Source organism: Oryzias latipes, chromosome 2 (genome assembly GCF_053564925.1).
Source record: "Oryzias latipes strain Hd-rR chromosome 2, Olatipes_Hd-rR_3.1".
In the NCBI taxonomy this organism is placed as follows: Eukaryota; Metazoa; Chordata; class Actinopteri; order Beloniformes; family Adrianichthyidae; genus Oryzias; species Oryzias latipes.
The window spans coordinates 8,852,295-8,864,806 of record NC_136238.1 but is presented as its reverse complement, the minus strand read 5'-3'; the positions used below and the strand labels follow the sequence as shown (position 1 = coordinate 8,864,806).

Sequence of the window (12,512 nt, the reverse complement as noted above, 5' to 3'; positions counted from 1 at the left end):
TGTTTTTGGCAATTAATTGACAACTTCCAGGTTGTATTCCCCCAAAAACACACACATTAATATAGTCTTAATATGTGTGTGCAAGCCAACCAAGAATTGTAACACTCCACATTGCTCTATTATGCATTGAGGTGTGACCGCCATGCTTTAAATTAAAGGTTGTGCCACTTACCAGCTCGTTCTTTCTTTATAAAATGAATTACGCTCATCTACTGACTATCTTTTAATATGCTTTTCCAAGTAAAGGCTTTGTTTAAGGCGTGCGCTTATGCCCTAGCATGCCAATGAGTCTATTGGCTGGTAATGACTACATAAATAGAGGGATTTAAATCTCATCAAAACTATGCAAGAAAACACACGGTTTCTTCAGTAACAGACACATATTACTTTAATTGCAATGAATTATGCATAAGATTGTATGGCCCTTACGGTAATAAAACCTGTTTAGCATAAACTGTAAAAGAGGAATTGTCCAAATAGGGAAGTCGTGCAGCACTGAAGTGTTACTGAGCTGCAAAACAAGACTGAGGAAATGGTGCCGAACAATATGGGCTCACCGATGACATGTCGCTGTGTCTTTTCATGGAGGAGTGACAAAGAGCCTGAGGGGAAAGTGATTCTGAGGCTCTGACTTTGCCAACAGGCAACTAATCCCCACACAAAGCTTTGCTGACCTGAAGCTGCCCGTCTGCGACTCAGACACACACAATGACGCCTTAATCCAAATGCATATTTCGGAGGCTGAAACAAACAAATGCAGTTCAAACAAAGGGAATACATCCTCCTCTACTCTGCAGGAATCCAAAATGATTGATTTTATTCTCTATTTCAACCAAAACATCCTGTATTTCACAGAGCAACAGCCGCTCACTGCTACACGAAATTTGTCGGAAATTCAGCAACAGTTTCCCATTTCTGATATTTCTTGAACTTTTACGCTTAAAAAACCCAAAAAGGAAGTCATTTGAGATATATATTTGGTGCTACGTATACTATAAATATTGATGCGCTCTAAGCATACTGTTTTGTCATTGGACAAGCAAGGACTTTAACTGTTATTTAGCGCACCTACAGTTGGATAAGGCTTAGTGTGAAATGTAAAAGTGGTGCAAATCTTGTCAATGTTGCTCCAAGCGTTTTCTTTCACAGCTGTATTCCGATAAATGAAGGACTTGGTGTCATAGAAATCCAGTCGGACACCTGCAGTTTTTCATTTCTCATCCATGATCAATTTTCAAAGGGTTGGCACTTCCATGAAGGAAAAGGAACATCTTCTTTTTATCACTACGAAATCCAAGTCCCTAATTGGTCAAAGTTCAACCTGGTTTAACCGTCAAGGCACGTTCAATGCATTTTTTTTTTCTGTTTTGTACGAAGATACTGAAAATGGCCATAGAAACTTTCATAGATAAGTGGGACCTACATGAGAGTTTTGAACGTGGAACGTGGAATGTGCATTTACATTGACTTTTCATTGGAAGTTCCCACTCAAGCACGCCTTGTTGAGGGCACTGTGAACTTAGCTTTACACATATTTGAGACTCGTAAAAACTCTGAAGCTAATTGGAGAGATGTAAGGATTCAGTGGTTTGGTTTTCTTTGTCATGGTTTTGGTTTCCTTGTCAGTCACACCTTCAGGTTCATGATCCACAGCTGTCTTCAGTTCAGTTAATTGCCCTCAGCCTATTTAAGTGTCTTGGTTTCTGTTCTTCCTTGTCAGGTCATCTGCTCTGTTGTGTCACAGTTTTATTTCTCCTCATAGTTTTGTCATGTTTCAGTTTGCCTATTAAATGTTTTAGTTCCTGTCACCAAGCTTGGTCTCCTGCATTTGGGTCCTCCGCCACCAGTTCATGACAAGAGAAAACCTTAATGCAAACATTTATAGACTAGTTAAAAACTTCAGTGTTAAAATTCCTCAACTGTTTATGCTGACAACGTTATTCCAGCAGATTCTGAAGTGGAGAAAAGTGGGTTTGCGCTTTACTAACTCTAAATTAGTAAAGCAAAAACCTACTTTTCTTATTTACTTATTTATTTATTCTGCTTTTCTCCACGTCGTAATCTGTTGGAATAAATTGTGTAAATGCTCAGAGTTGTGGTAGTTCAAAGAGTATGTGTTATTTTATTGTTGCCTGTGACAGTTCCAGTACACCACATACATTGAAGAGTGCACTGAACGGGCATTCTTGCTTTTAGCACTAAACACTAGCACTAGCACTAGACAGTTCTGGCTTGTCAACTGGAATCCATTTGCAAAGAAAGGTTCCACTTCTAACTGATGAAGAATGACTCCTAAGTTCAAAAGTGATACACCTGGGACTTTACAGAGGTTGTGGATAGTTTGAGGGAGGTTAGATAACATCAAAGCCTCGTTTCCACTTAGCGGTGCTGTCCAATCTTTTTTTTTTTCTTTGACTTTTGGTTATTTGTTCATAAAAAGCTTTTAGTGTTGTTTGAAAGAAGATTGCAGACGCTGAAGAGGAATACAGACACTTAATTGGCACTTTCTTTTGTCAAAATGACCTTCAGCGTATCAGTGGGTTACAACAGTAGCTCCACCCTATCCAGTTTGTTGTATTATTATTATTTTTTTTTTATGTACTTACAACCAACGGGGGCCCAAAAATGATACGACCCAGTCCTGCTCAATGTGTCCTTGATATACTGGAAACACTCAAAATACCTGACTCCTCTCTAATGCTAAGTGGAAACAAGACTTTAGTGGTCCAAGTAGGCAAACTGCGACATAAATCTTTTACATTTTTTGTTATACCCTGGGTCACAAGGCCGGCTAGGATCTAGTCTGACTAGATCAGGGGTCGGCAACCCAAAATGTTGAAAGAGCCTAATTGGATGAAAAAAAAAAAACATGTCTGGAGCTGAAAAATATTAAAAGCCCTATTTAAGCCTTATAATGAAGGCAACACATGCAACATGTATTTATATTAGCTATATTAGCCTACTATCAAAATAACTAAGTTGCTACAAATACATAATTATTAACGATTAAATGTGTATTTGCCCTGCAGTCCATTTTGCGGAGAACAACGCGTCACATGAATGTTCTGTCGTGCAAGTTTAACTTCATTATAATATCAATGAATTATGATTCATTGCTTTGATAAAATTATAGAAATGGAATAAAGAAATCCGATTTTTGATGTCATTTTTATTTTGAGGATTCAAACATAAAACAATCAAATGGAACCTGCGTGACGTGCCCCATGACAGTCAGCCTGCGCTCGAATGACAGAACAGCTTCAAGCATTTGCGGCGCCTGGAGACTTTCATTCAGCTCATTTAAGTGGCTTGTCACAGTCATATCCACCAAAAAGTGCAGCTTTTCGAGCCACAGTATCTTCCAGTTGCGGGTAGTTCAGCAGGTCTTTGCTTTTCAGGAATGTTTTCACGTGTTCAAAACAGACAACAAAGTGACGCAAAACGTGGACAGCCATCGGACTGTTTTGTGTAGCAGGAGATTAGAATATTCGCTTTCAACTTCATCAAGCAATGCACGGAACTGACGGTGGTTCGATTTCCATCAGCCACCTGCTTAGCGGTCCCCTAAAAGCTTCCTCCTCTCTGAGACTCTACGGAGTCGTGCGTTGTATGGGCCACGGACAGTTCTCCAGCGCAGCCAGTTGATTGACAGCTCAACTTGCTGACAGCGTGGCTCCCGTATTTCCCGCTGTAAGTGACGTACCTGCTGGGCGATACAATATTTATTCTACACATTCTTACAGTATTGGAAAAATCCTCCTACAGAAATCATATCCAAACAAAAAATATATTTCTCTCCCCCATCTTTTTACATTTTCAAACATTTTTGAAAATGCTCCAGGGAGCCACTAGGGTGGCGCTAAAGAGCCGCATGCGGCTCCTGAGCCGCGGGTTGCCGACCCCTGGACTAGATCCTAGCCGGCAAACAGTATGACTGTTTTCAGGCCAAGACTGTGCCAGCTTTTGAAAAGAAATAAGCTTTGATACACAGGGTCGTGCATTTCTCTGTTTTTTTTTTTTTTTTTTTTTGTCAGACTATGATTTTTATCCCCAACTCAACTCCATCATTCATTTCCTTTTCCACAGAGCCACTGGTGCAATTTCCACTCCTGCCTTTAAGGTCATGTCCTCCTTCTCTTCCGATGGATCGCACAAGGAGTTATAAAGACAGTGTCACAACCTCCCCTGCTGCCAGCGCCTTCAGCCTGTCGGAGAAATATTAGCAAGAAGACCTCAAACAAAATGCAGGACGCCCTCGGCAGCTGAGTAAACAGGTATTATCCCCAAGTTAAACAGAGCGTAGGTCCTTCCTGCAGCTGTTGTCCTCCCTGCTTCTCCTGGACTCTTTAAACACGGCTCTGTGCTGATTGCTTCATGCAAATTCATTGTTTCACATTCCCTTTCCTTTGGCCTCCATTACACTGAACAAAGATTGGTTGGTTCGTCGGAATGGGAAATCACCTTTTAATCATTTATGACGGTGGTGTCTAAGTTGGGTATGCCCTGAAGTAGTCCCCCCCACCACCACCACCTTCTCCTTCCTCTCCATTGCGGTGTTTCTGTCACCGCCTGCAGCAGACAGTCCATCTCCTCCTTCTGCTTCTGTCACATCTTTTCTCAAAGTTTGCCTAATCCCTGAGGGGAGCTGGTGCTTCCTATGCACTTCTCCTTGAACAAGCTTCATGTAGGGGGGCACGACAGTGTAACACAATGACTGAAAAGAGGGCAATCTGTAAATGCTTTCATGCTGACTTTTTCAAATCTCCTAAATGCCCCGCTGTACCTTTGTGGAATTGCTATATATAAAGAAGTGGGGGAATGGAATAGGGTTAGTGTCACTTTGCTTCTCTGAAGCTCACATCTTGTGTATGCCGTTTGTTCACCTGGAAGCTCTCTGCTTTCCTCTCCAGCCAAAATCAAAGCAGGAGTGGAGCAGGGGGGAGAGCCGGGGTCGCATGTGGAGCTTTTTAGATATCAGACACCAGCTTTCTTTGTCAAACGGCTATGAAAAGCACATATCCTGGTTTTACCTGCCTCATCCTCCTCCACCCAAACCGAAAAGATATAACTCTAACAGCAGCTCCATCGTTGACATTGTTTTGCATGCCGTTTTCAGATTGTTTTCCCCCTCGCCAAGTCAAACTGCCGTTTGACAATTTTCTATTTCCACATTGTTTTTTTTCCCCTCTTCAATATTGACTTTGTTTTGTTTTGTTGTCGACACCGGAGCCCTGGATTCTATAACAGGTTGGCATTTCCATTACTGCACTTTATCTTTCGAGCTCAGGAGCGGCACGCCGAAGCCGCCGCGCCATAATTGTGATCCTTGTGTGACTGAGAAGCCGAGATACATTGCCAGGCCTCAAGTGTCTCTTGGAATATAGAATTAGTTGCACAGCAGCACTTAAATGATTGGAAAACAGTATCTTGAATTATTTACCATGAAAGTGGGCTATTTGTTATATCTTTAGAAAAGTCCAACGGGAGAGACCAACCAACAAAACCGGTTGACATTGTCAGAAAGGTTCCTTCCACCTCTTTAGACAATGTTTTACCTCTGTGTTTACCGCACTACATGGCGCACATAAAAAGGACAGTTAATTTTGTAATCCAGAGTGCCTTTTGTATGGATTGATTCTGTTTGCGCTTACTGATCTAAAAGCGATTTTAAGAGGTACATGGTGCTGTCAAAGACTGTTTTCTTTGTTGCTTTTTTTCATGACTTGTAAACAAGCTAAATATGAAAACCTGGCCAACGTTAATTTGTGTCAGACCCATTGACGGTATGTACAGAACTAGTCAGTGAAGGTGAGACGTCACTCATAGAAAAGGATCTACTGCCGGGTTAAAGTAAAGTCAGTCACCATTTTTCCACGATATGTCTGTTGCCATGTTAAAAAACAAGATGTCCTCAGTAAGCCATGAATGGACCATAACCACTCTTAACCATCAGTAGTGGGCATGTTAGAAGGCCATAACCATTCCACCAAAGGTGGGTTCAGGAGAATCTGTCAATCACATGGTTCAAACGTTTGATGCTAAACCACCAACTTTTATTAAGGGCATCTGATTGGACAGTTTACAACTTGAATAGTTTGCAATCAAGAATGGTTATTATTGCTCCAGGCTTATCCTTTCACAGCTCTATTCTTATATATGAAAGACTTGGTGTCTTTTAATCCAGACGGGCACAAACCGGTATTAATAATTTACCCCCGCAATCATTTTTCAATACGTGTCTACCAGATTTAGAGTCCCCGACTGGTCAAAGTTTGACTTGGATTAGTATTCAACATGCTTTCAATGGCCGCAGGTTGTGTACATAGAGCCCAAAAACAATCATAGCAACTTGTGTAGCTACAAGTAAACACAAGAGTTTTGACCGTGCAAGTCTGAAACACGCATTTACTTAGATTTTTCATTAAAAAACACAGCCTGAACTTGTGTTGCCGATTGCAATGTGAACATAGCTTTCACAGGTATTGTGAACACGCTAACATTGCTAACGTTTGGCGTGTTCACAAATATGCTCTAGAGTTTCTCTGAACACAGTTAAAGTCTAAGTGATGGACCTATCTCTGACTCTTTTGCTTCTTAATGGGATTCATTGAGAGTTTGCCTTACTTATGACTGTACCTTTGAAATTAGACAATTCATTGACAGTTTGCCTTATATTTTAAACCATTATTATAAACTCTACAGGGCAGAAAATACAGTACAATTATTTAATTGCTTTTCTGTAATGGAGTTTGACGCAGGCTTTACCTTCTAGATTGTAACCCACCAAGGGTTTTGACTGAATTAGAATTTGGCTATCGGGATGCAAGAATGTCACGCAGGTGTGAAACATGCATGCAAGTTTTAAGCAGCTTTCAACATTTTCTCAGAGATTTGGGCTTCCTTTGTGATTTCCTTCAAGATTAAATTGTTAATTTCCACACTTCTTGCCATTTGTGCTTCAGATAAAGAGAAATAAGGATGGATGTTTAGCATTTTGCATAAAAAATGGTGCTATTCCAAATCATTTCCAAACTCTGTGAATATAAATTACAATTTGTTATTAATATTCAACATCTGTTTTTATAGCAAGAAGATTTTATTTTTATTTTTGAAGGTGTATGTCATTGAAAATCTAATAAAATGATTATTTATATATTGTAATAAAAATACTTTTTCTCACCAGATATGAAGGGTCACATTTTACAACAACAGACGATTGGTACAGCCTGTCCAATAAAAAACAAACTACCCTCAGAGACCAAAATGATTTTTCATTCCCACAGTTAACTAGCTTGACGCCATTGCTGGGTTTGGTCTCCTGTTACGTTTATAAATTATATTTGGATCACAGTAGTTTTTGCCTGGTGAAAAAATAAATGGGAATAAATGAGACAATGATGGAGAGCTGGGAGAATCAGTGGTTGAGCAATCAAGACAGCGCCACGAGAAGCAATTGTCCTGTTTAGAGGGGAGCCTCGGATCAGAAAAAGGCCAGTCTGGTTAGAGAGACAGAGTCTTGCTGCAATTTTTATGAAGAACCTTTCTCTTCAGTCATAAGGGCTGGCCTCTCATAACAGCAGGAAAACAACTAATCAATAATTGAGCAGAGCAGTAAACTGTGTGCACAGCAGCCCTCCAAGGGATTCCTTTGTTGGTGGATATGTATTTAGCTTGAGAGTGTGAGTCCATGTGCTCATGTTTGCATGATGTTCTCTGCCCGTGTGGATACATGCAGGTTATTCCATCACATAAAAGTTACATTACATATAAGTACACATATGTACCCTAATTGTGTACATTTAAGCACTTTAAAATAACAAAAAATCAAAATTAAAGTTTATTTTGGGGCTTTTCTTAGCTCTAAGAAGCCATAAACATATTAAAAATGTTATAATGCATTTTCCTGACATTGGTTATATATTCTACACATACACTCACCGGCCACTTCATTAGGCACACCTTGCTAGTACCAGGTTGGACACCTTTGTTCCTCAAAATTGCCTTAATCCTTTGTAGTATGGATTCATCAATGTACCGGTAACATTCCTTGGAGAGTTTGGTCCAATATTGACATGACAGCATCATGCAGTTGCTGCAGATTTGTCGGCTGCACACCTATGATGCCAATCTCCCGTTCCACCACATCCCAAAGGTGATCTATTGGGTTTAGATCTGGTGACTGGAGGCCAAAGTAGTCATCAGATGATGAGTACACTGTGTTCATAAAGGGATGGACATGGTCAGCGACAACACTCATGTAGGCTGTGGCATTGGAACAATGCTTAGTTGGTACTAAGGGGCCCAAAATATTTCCCAAGTCATTACACCACCACCAGCAGCCTGAACCGTTGATACAAGGCAATATGAATCCATGATTTCGTGTTGCTCAGGTCAAATTCTGACCCGACCATCTGAATGTTGCAGCAGAAATAGAGACTCACCAGACCAGAGAACGTTTTTCCAATCTTCTTTGTCCAGTTTTGGTGAGTCTGTGCAAGTTATAGACTCAGTTTCCTGTTCTTAGCTGACAGGGGTGGCACTTGGTGTGGTCCTCTGCTGCTGTAGCCCATCAACCTCAAGGTCGGACGTGTTGTGTGTCAGAGACCTCATTTTGAACCAGTGGTTATTTGAGTTCCTGTTGCCTTTCTATTAGCTGAAACCAGTTTGGTCATTCTCCTCTGAATTCTCCTCTGACCTCTGACATCAACAGGGAATTTCCGCCCACAGAACAGCCACAGGATATTTTCTCTTTTTTGGACCATTCTTATTTCCAGTTATGAACAATAATTTAAGCCACTTGCTGAAAACGCATCATTTTAAAATATCTGAAGTAGTTGAAGTTTTCTTGAATAAGGAGACTACATGAATTGCATTAATGGTCAAAGAGTTGTGGAAATGTAGCCCTCCATGTCATATGTCGCTAATTGGCAACGTAACCCCTAATCCAGGACTCAATTAACTATCATCTTAAATGGAAAAAACACAAAAGAATATGTATTTTTTATATAATTGTAAATAAAGTGAAGTGATTAAGTTTTGATGTTGCACAGGGCTGCCTTTAGAATAGTGGTCTTACAGTGTGAAAAACCTGGTTCGAATTCCAGCAAGGATCTTTCTGTGTGGAGTTTGCATTTTGGCATTTGTGGGTTTTATCTGGTCACTTCAGATTCATCCCAGAGTCCAAAGTCATGTTTCTTGTGGGTAATTGGTGACCCCAAAACTGTCCCTCATGTGAAAATGTGAGTGTGTGGGGCTATTTATCCTCATGTGGCCCCTGCAAATCGTCAAGAGTCTACCGCACCTTCACCCTTAAGTAGCTAGGACAGGCTCCAGCATCCCCATGACCTCAAACATGAACAAATTGGGTTCAGAAAATGACTGGATGGATGATGATGCCCAAATAAAGACCTTTGAGGCCACTACTGGCTGGTTGGGATTTTGCTGGTAGAGATGGACCGATCTTTGCCAATCAGAGCTCCATGGAAGTGCCTTTGTCCACCAGTGGCTTAACCGGAGTTTTAGTTCCAGTATTGAAATTCTTTGGATGACCAACACTCCTTAAACATTTACTCAATAAAGTAATTACAGCAGATTCTGAAGCAGAGAAAAGCAGCTTTGTGCTGATATGCAACTCTTCACAGTAGTAGTTTTTGTGCAATCAATGTATATTGCAATATTGCAATATTACAATGCATATTTTCTGCACCATAAGGCGCAGCAAATTAAAACCTTCGTTTAAAAATAAAAAGATAAAAAGACAATGTGCCTATTAATTCTTGGCGCCTTAAAAGTTTAATTCTGGTTGCGCTTACTCATTTTGAAGTGATGTTGAGAGATACACTGGGCTCTGTGAAAATGTCAATCTGTTTTTTTCTTTTCGTTTTTGAACTTGCAACACGATTGGGTGCTACTTTGAAAAACACTAATTCAGCTAACGTGTAGTACTGTCAGACTGTGCTGTTTTTTGCGTGCTACCAATAAGGTTGGGAGTTCGCATAGTCATAGTAACATTTGTCTTAGCTGTATTGGTCAGTTGTTTTATGAGTTGCAAACAAGTAAGGTGTTATTGTGAACATGCTAACGTGGCTAATATATAGCGTGTCGGATTGTGGTTTTTTTCTATATGATGCTAACAAGGAACAGTAATGATTGTTTTCTTTGGCTTCTATGTTTTTTATGTGTTGCAGACGAGGTTGGAATATATTGTGAATATGCTAACGGACTAACCCTTCTAATTACAGTAAAAAATTACATTACAATTACAAAAAAAAAAAAATTACAATTACAGTGAACACAGTTAACAATAACTAGTCCGACTGACTGATGGATTTGTCTTTGACTCTTTTGTCTACTTATAGTTCAATTGGCCCTATATATGACCAAAGCTTGAAAATAGTCCATCCATTTACGGTGCGCCAGAAAATAGAGTAAATATCATCGTAAATGTGATACGCTTTTCTCTGCATCAGAATTATGCTAATCGTGTCAAAAGTCGAAGAGTTACAGTAGTTCAAAGAGTGTGCTGTTTAGGTAATGGTGATGCAAAACAATGAAAAAATTCATATCAACCTTGAAAATAGCGATTCTTTAAATAAAACCATATTGATCTATAGATTGGGACATCCTTGATCGACATTCATTTAAATTACAGACTAATGTACTAAAGACGATTGAGAAGTGTGTGTTACCACTAGACAAAAAAAAAAAAAAACTAAGACCTTTTGTAAAAAAATGCCATATGCAACCAAATGTAAGAAAAGTTACATTAAAACCTCCGAAAACAAAGTAACTTCAAACAGTACTCTAGAGACGAACATAAAATTATAAACTTTTTTTTTCGTCCACAAATGAGGTAACGTCCCTTAGCAGAACAAAGCTATTAAATGGATGCCTTTCTCTGAGGCCATAGATGATGGATCTCATGAGCAATGATATTGCTAATCACTATCTTTTTCATACAGATGATGAGTTAAATGATTTAAGCCCAAGCAGTCATTTAATAATAAATCATGTCTTCGTGAGCCTGGAGGTTTTGTTGTTTGGTGGAAAAAAGAATGAAGGCGTGACAGAAAGTTGAAATCAATATCACTGAAGACTTTTTAATCAAATATTAAACTCAATGATAATTCCAAAGTGACAATGACAGTTTAGCCTCATTGTATGGATTTGATATCTCTAACAGTGCAACATTTTTTTGTCTTTTTTTGTTCCATTTGCTGCTGAGTGTTTCTAAGCGGTAGATTTCACCTCATGGCAGCTCATATCCCGCTAAGCTGATTGATGACATGCCTTGACGGCTGTTGTCAAACGTAACAATATTCCGCTTTCCCTCCCCAGTTTTACCACTTTCTGTTGGGTTTAAGGTGTCAAACTTGGCCCCGGCACATTTTTTTGGTTTCTATAAGTATATTTTTCTTTGCGATAACACACTTGTGAATATGCTAGCTTGACAGCTTTTCCATCCAGAATATGCCTTATACGTCGGCTTGTGACTGCAGACATTGAGCAAAAACAAACGGCGAGGTAAGTACATGTGAGGCTGGGCTAAGATGCCTTTGCCGTTAACTGTCGGCTCTGTCCTCTACGCACCTCAGATTACCACATTTAATGCATCTGATAATTTCTTCACTTCTTTAATGTAGAGAACCCACAAAAGCAATGAATACATCCTTCTCTAATAGCACAAAACACACCAAAATGACAGGTCAATTCCATTTTCAGCATATCTGGGTTTAAACGGACTAAATACATTTTTGTGCATCACTGAAACACCATGGATTTTGCTTTTTATTGGGGGCTAAACTTAGCACAAGTTGTCCCTACAACGGCTTTTAAGATCATTCTCGAAGACAAACGTCCTAATTAGGAAACATCTTTGCGGTTCACCAAAGCAAGCATGCTAATCCCTGCCCACACGGCAGAGTTTGTCTCGCCGTCGTTTGGAGCACCTGTTGTTATGTGTGTTTGCCCAGAACAAGGGACATTAACCTGCGGCTGATTCATATTGTCCCGCTAAGCTAGTGGCTCTGCTCATAACGCAGAAATGAGGCAGATTTGTCATAATAGGGATGAGCAATGCAGCGGGGGCCATATCACAAGAGTGGCCGGCCAAGCTCCAGAAAATAATTAAGTACCTGGGAGACTGTGACTTCTTTAATCTTTTTTTTTTTCTTCCTTTACTGTTCCACTAATGGCAATCTCTTTCAGTGCATGTGTGTCCTTCTCCTTTTATGTCTTGTTTTCTGCCTGTGCCTTCACTCTTTCGGTCCTGACCATCAACTTTTCTTTCTCTCTACCCTCGTGCCGCCCCTCTAACTCTCTCCTCTTCCAACTCCCACTTGCTCCCCCTCTTTCTTTCAGAAGGAACAATATATTTCTCAGCCCGGCAAAGGATTGCTCTTCTAGTTGCCACGGCAACTGGCCTCATCCCAGCATCTGCTTGGTCTCTTTCTACCCATTTTCTCTTCGTCCTGTGCTCTCCGCTTTTCTCTTTCCCCCCTATTTTTTTCCTT

At 40.1% G+C, this 12,512-nt stretch overlaps 1 long non-coding RNA gene across 1 annotated transcript in view; it reads left to right on the top strand.

The window, feature by feature from the left end:
• LOC144984168 (uncharacterized) overlaps positions 1 to 4,225 on the top strand; it is a 145,428-nt gene extending 141,203 nt beyond the window's left edge. The window contains exon 3 of the long non-coding RNA XR_013647858.1: positions 4,087 to 4,225. This is a non-coding gene — a long non-coding RNA (uncharacterized LOC144984168). The remainder of the gene's footprint in view (positions 1 to 4,086) is intronic.
• The last annotated feature ends 8,287 nt before the right edge of the window (positions 4,226 to 12,512 follow it).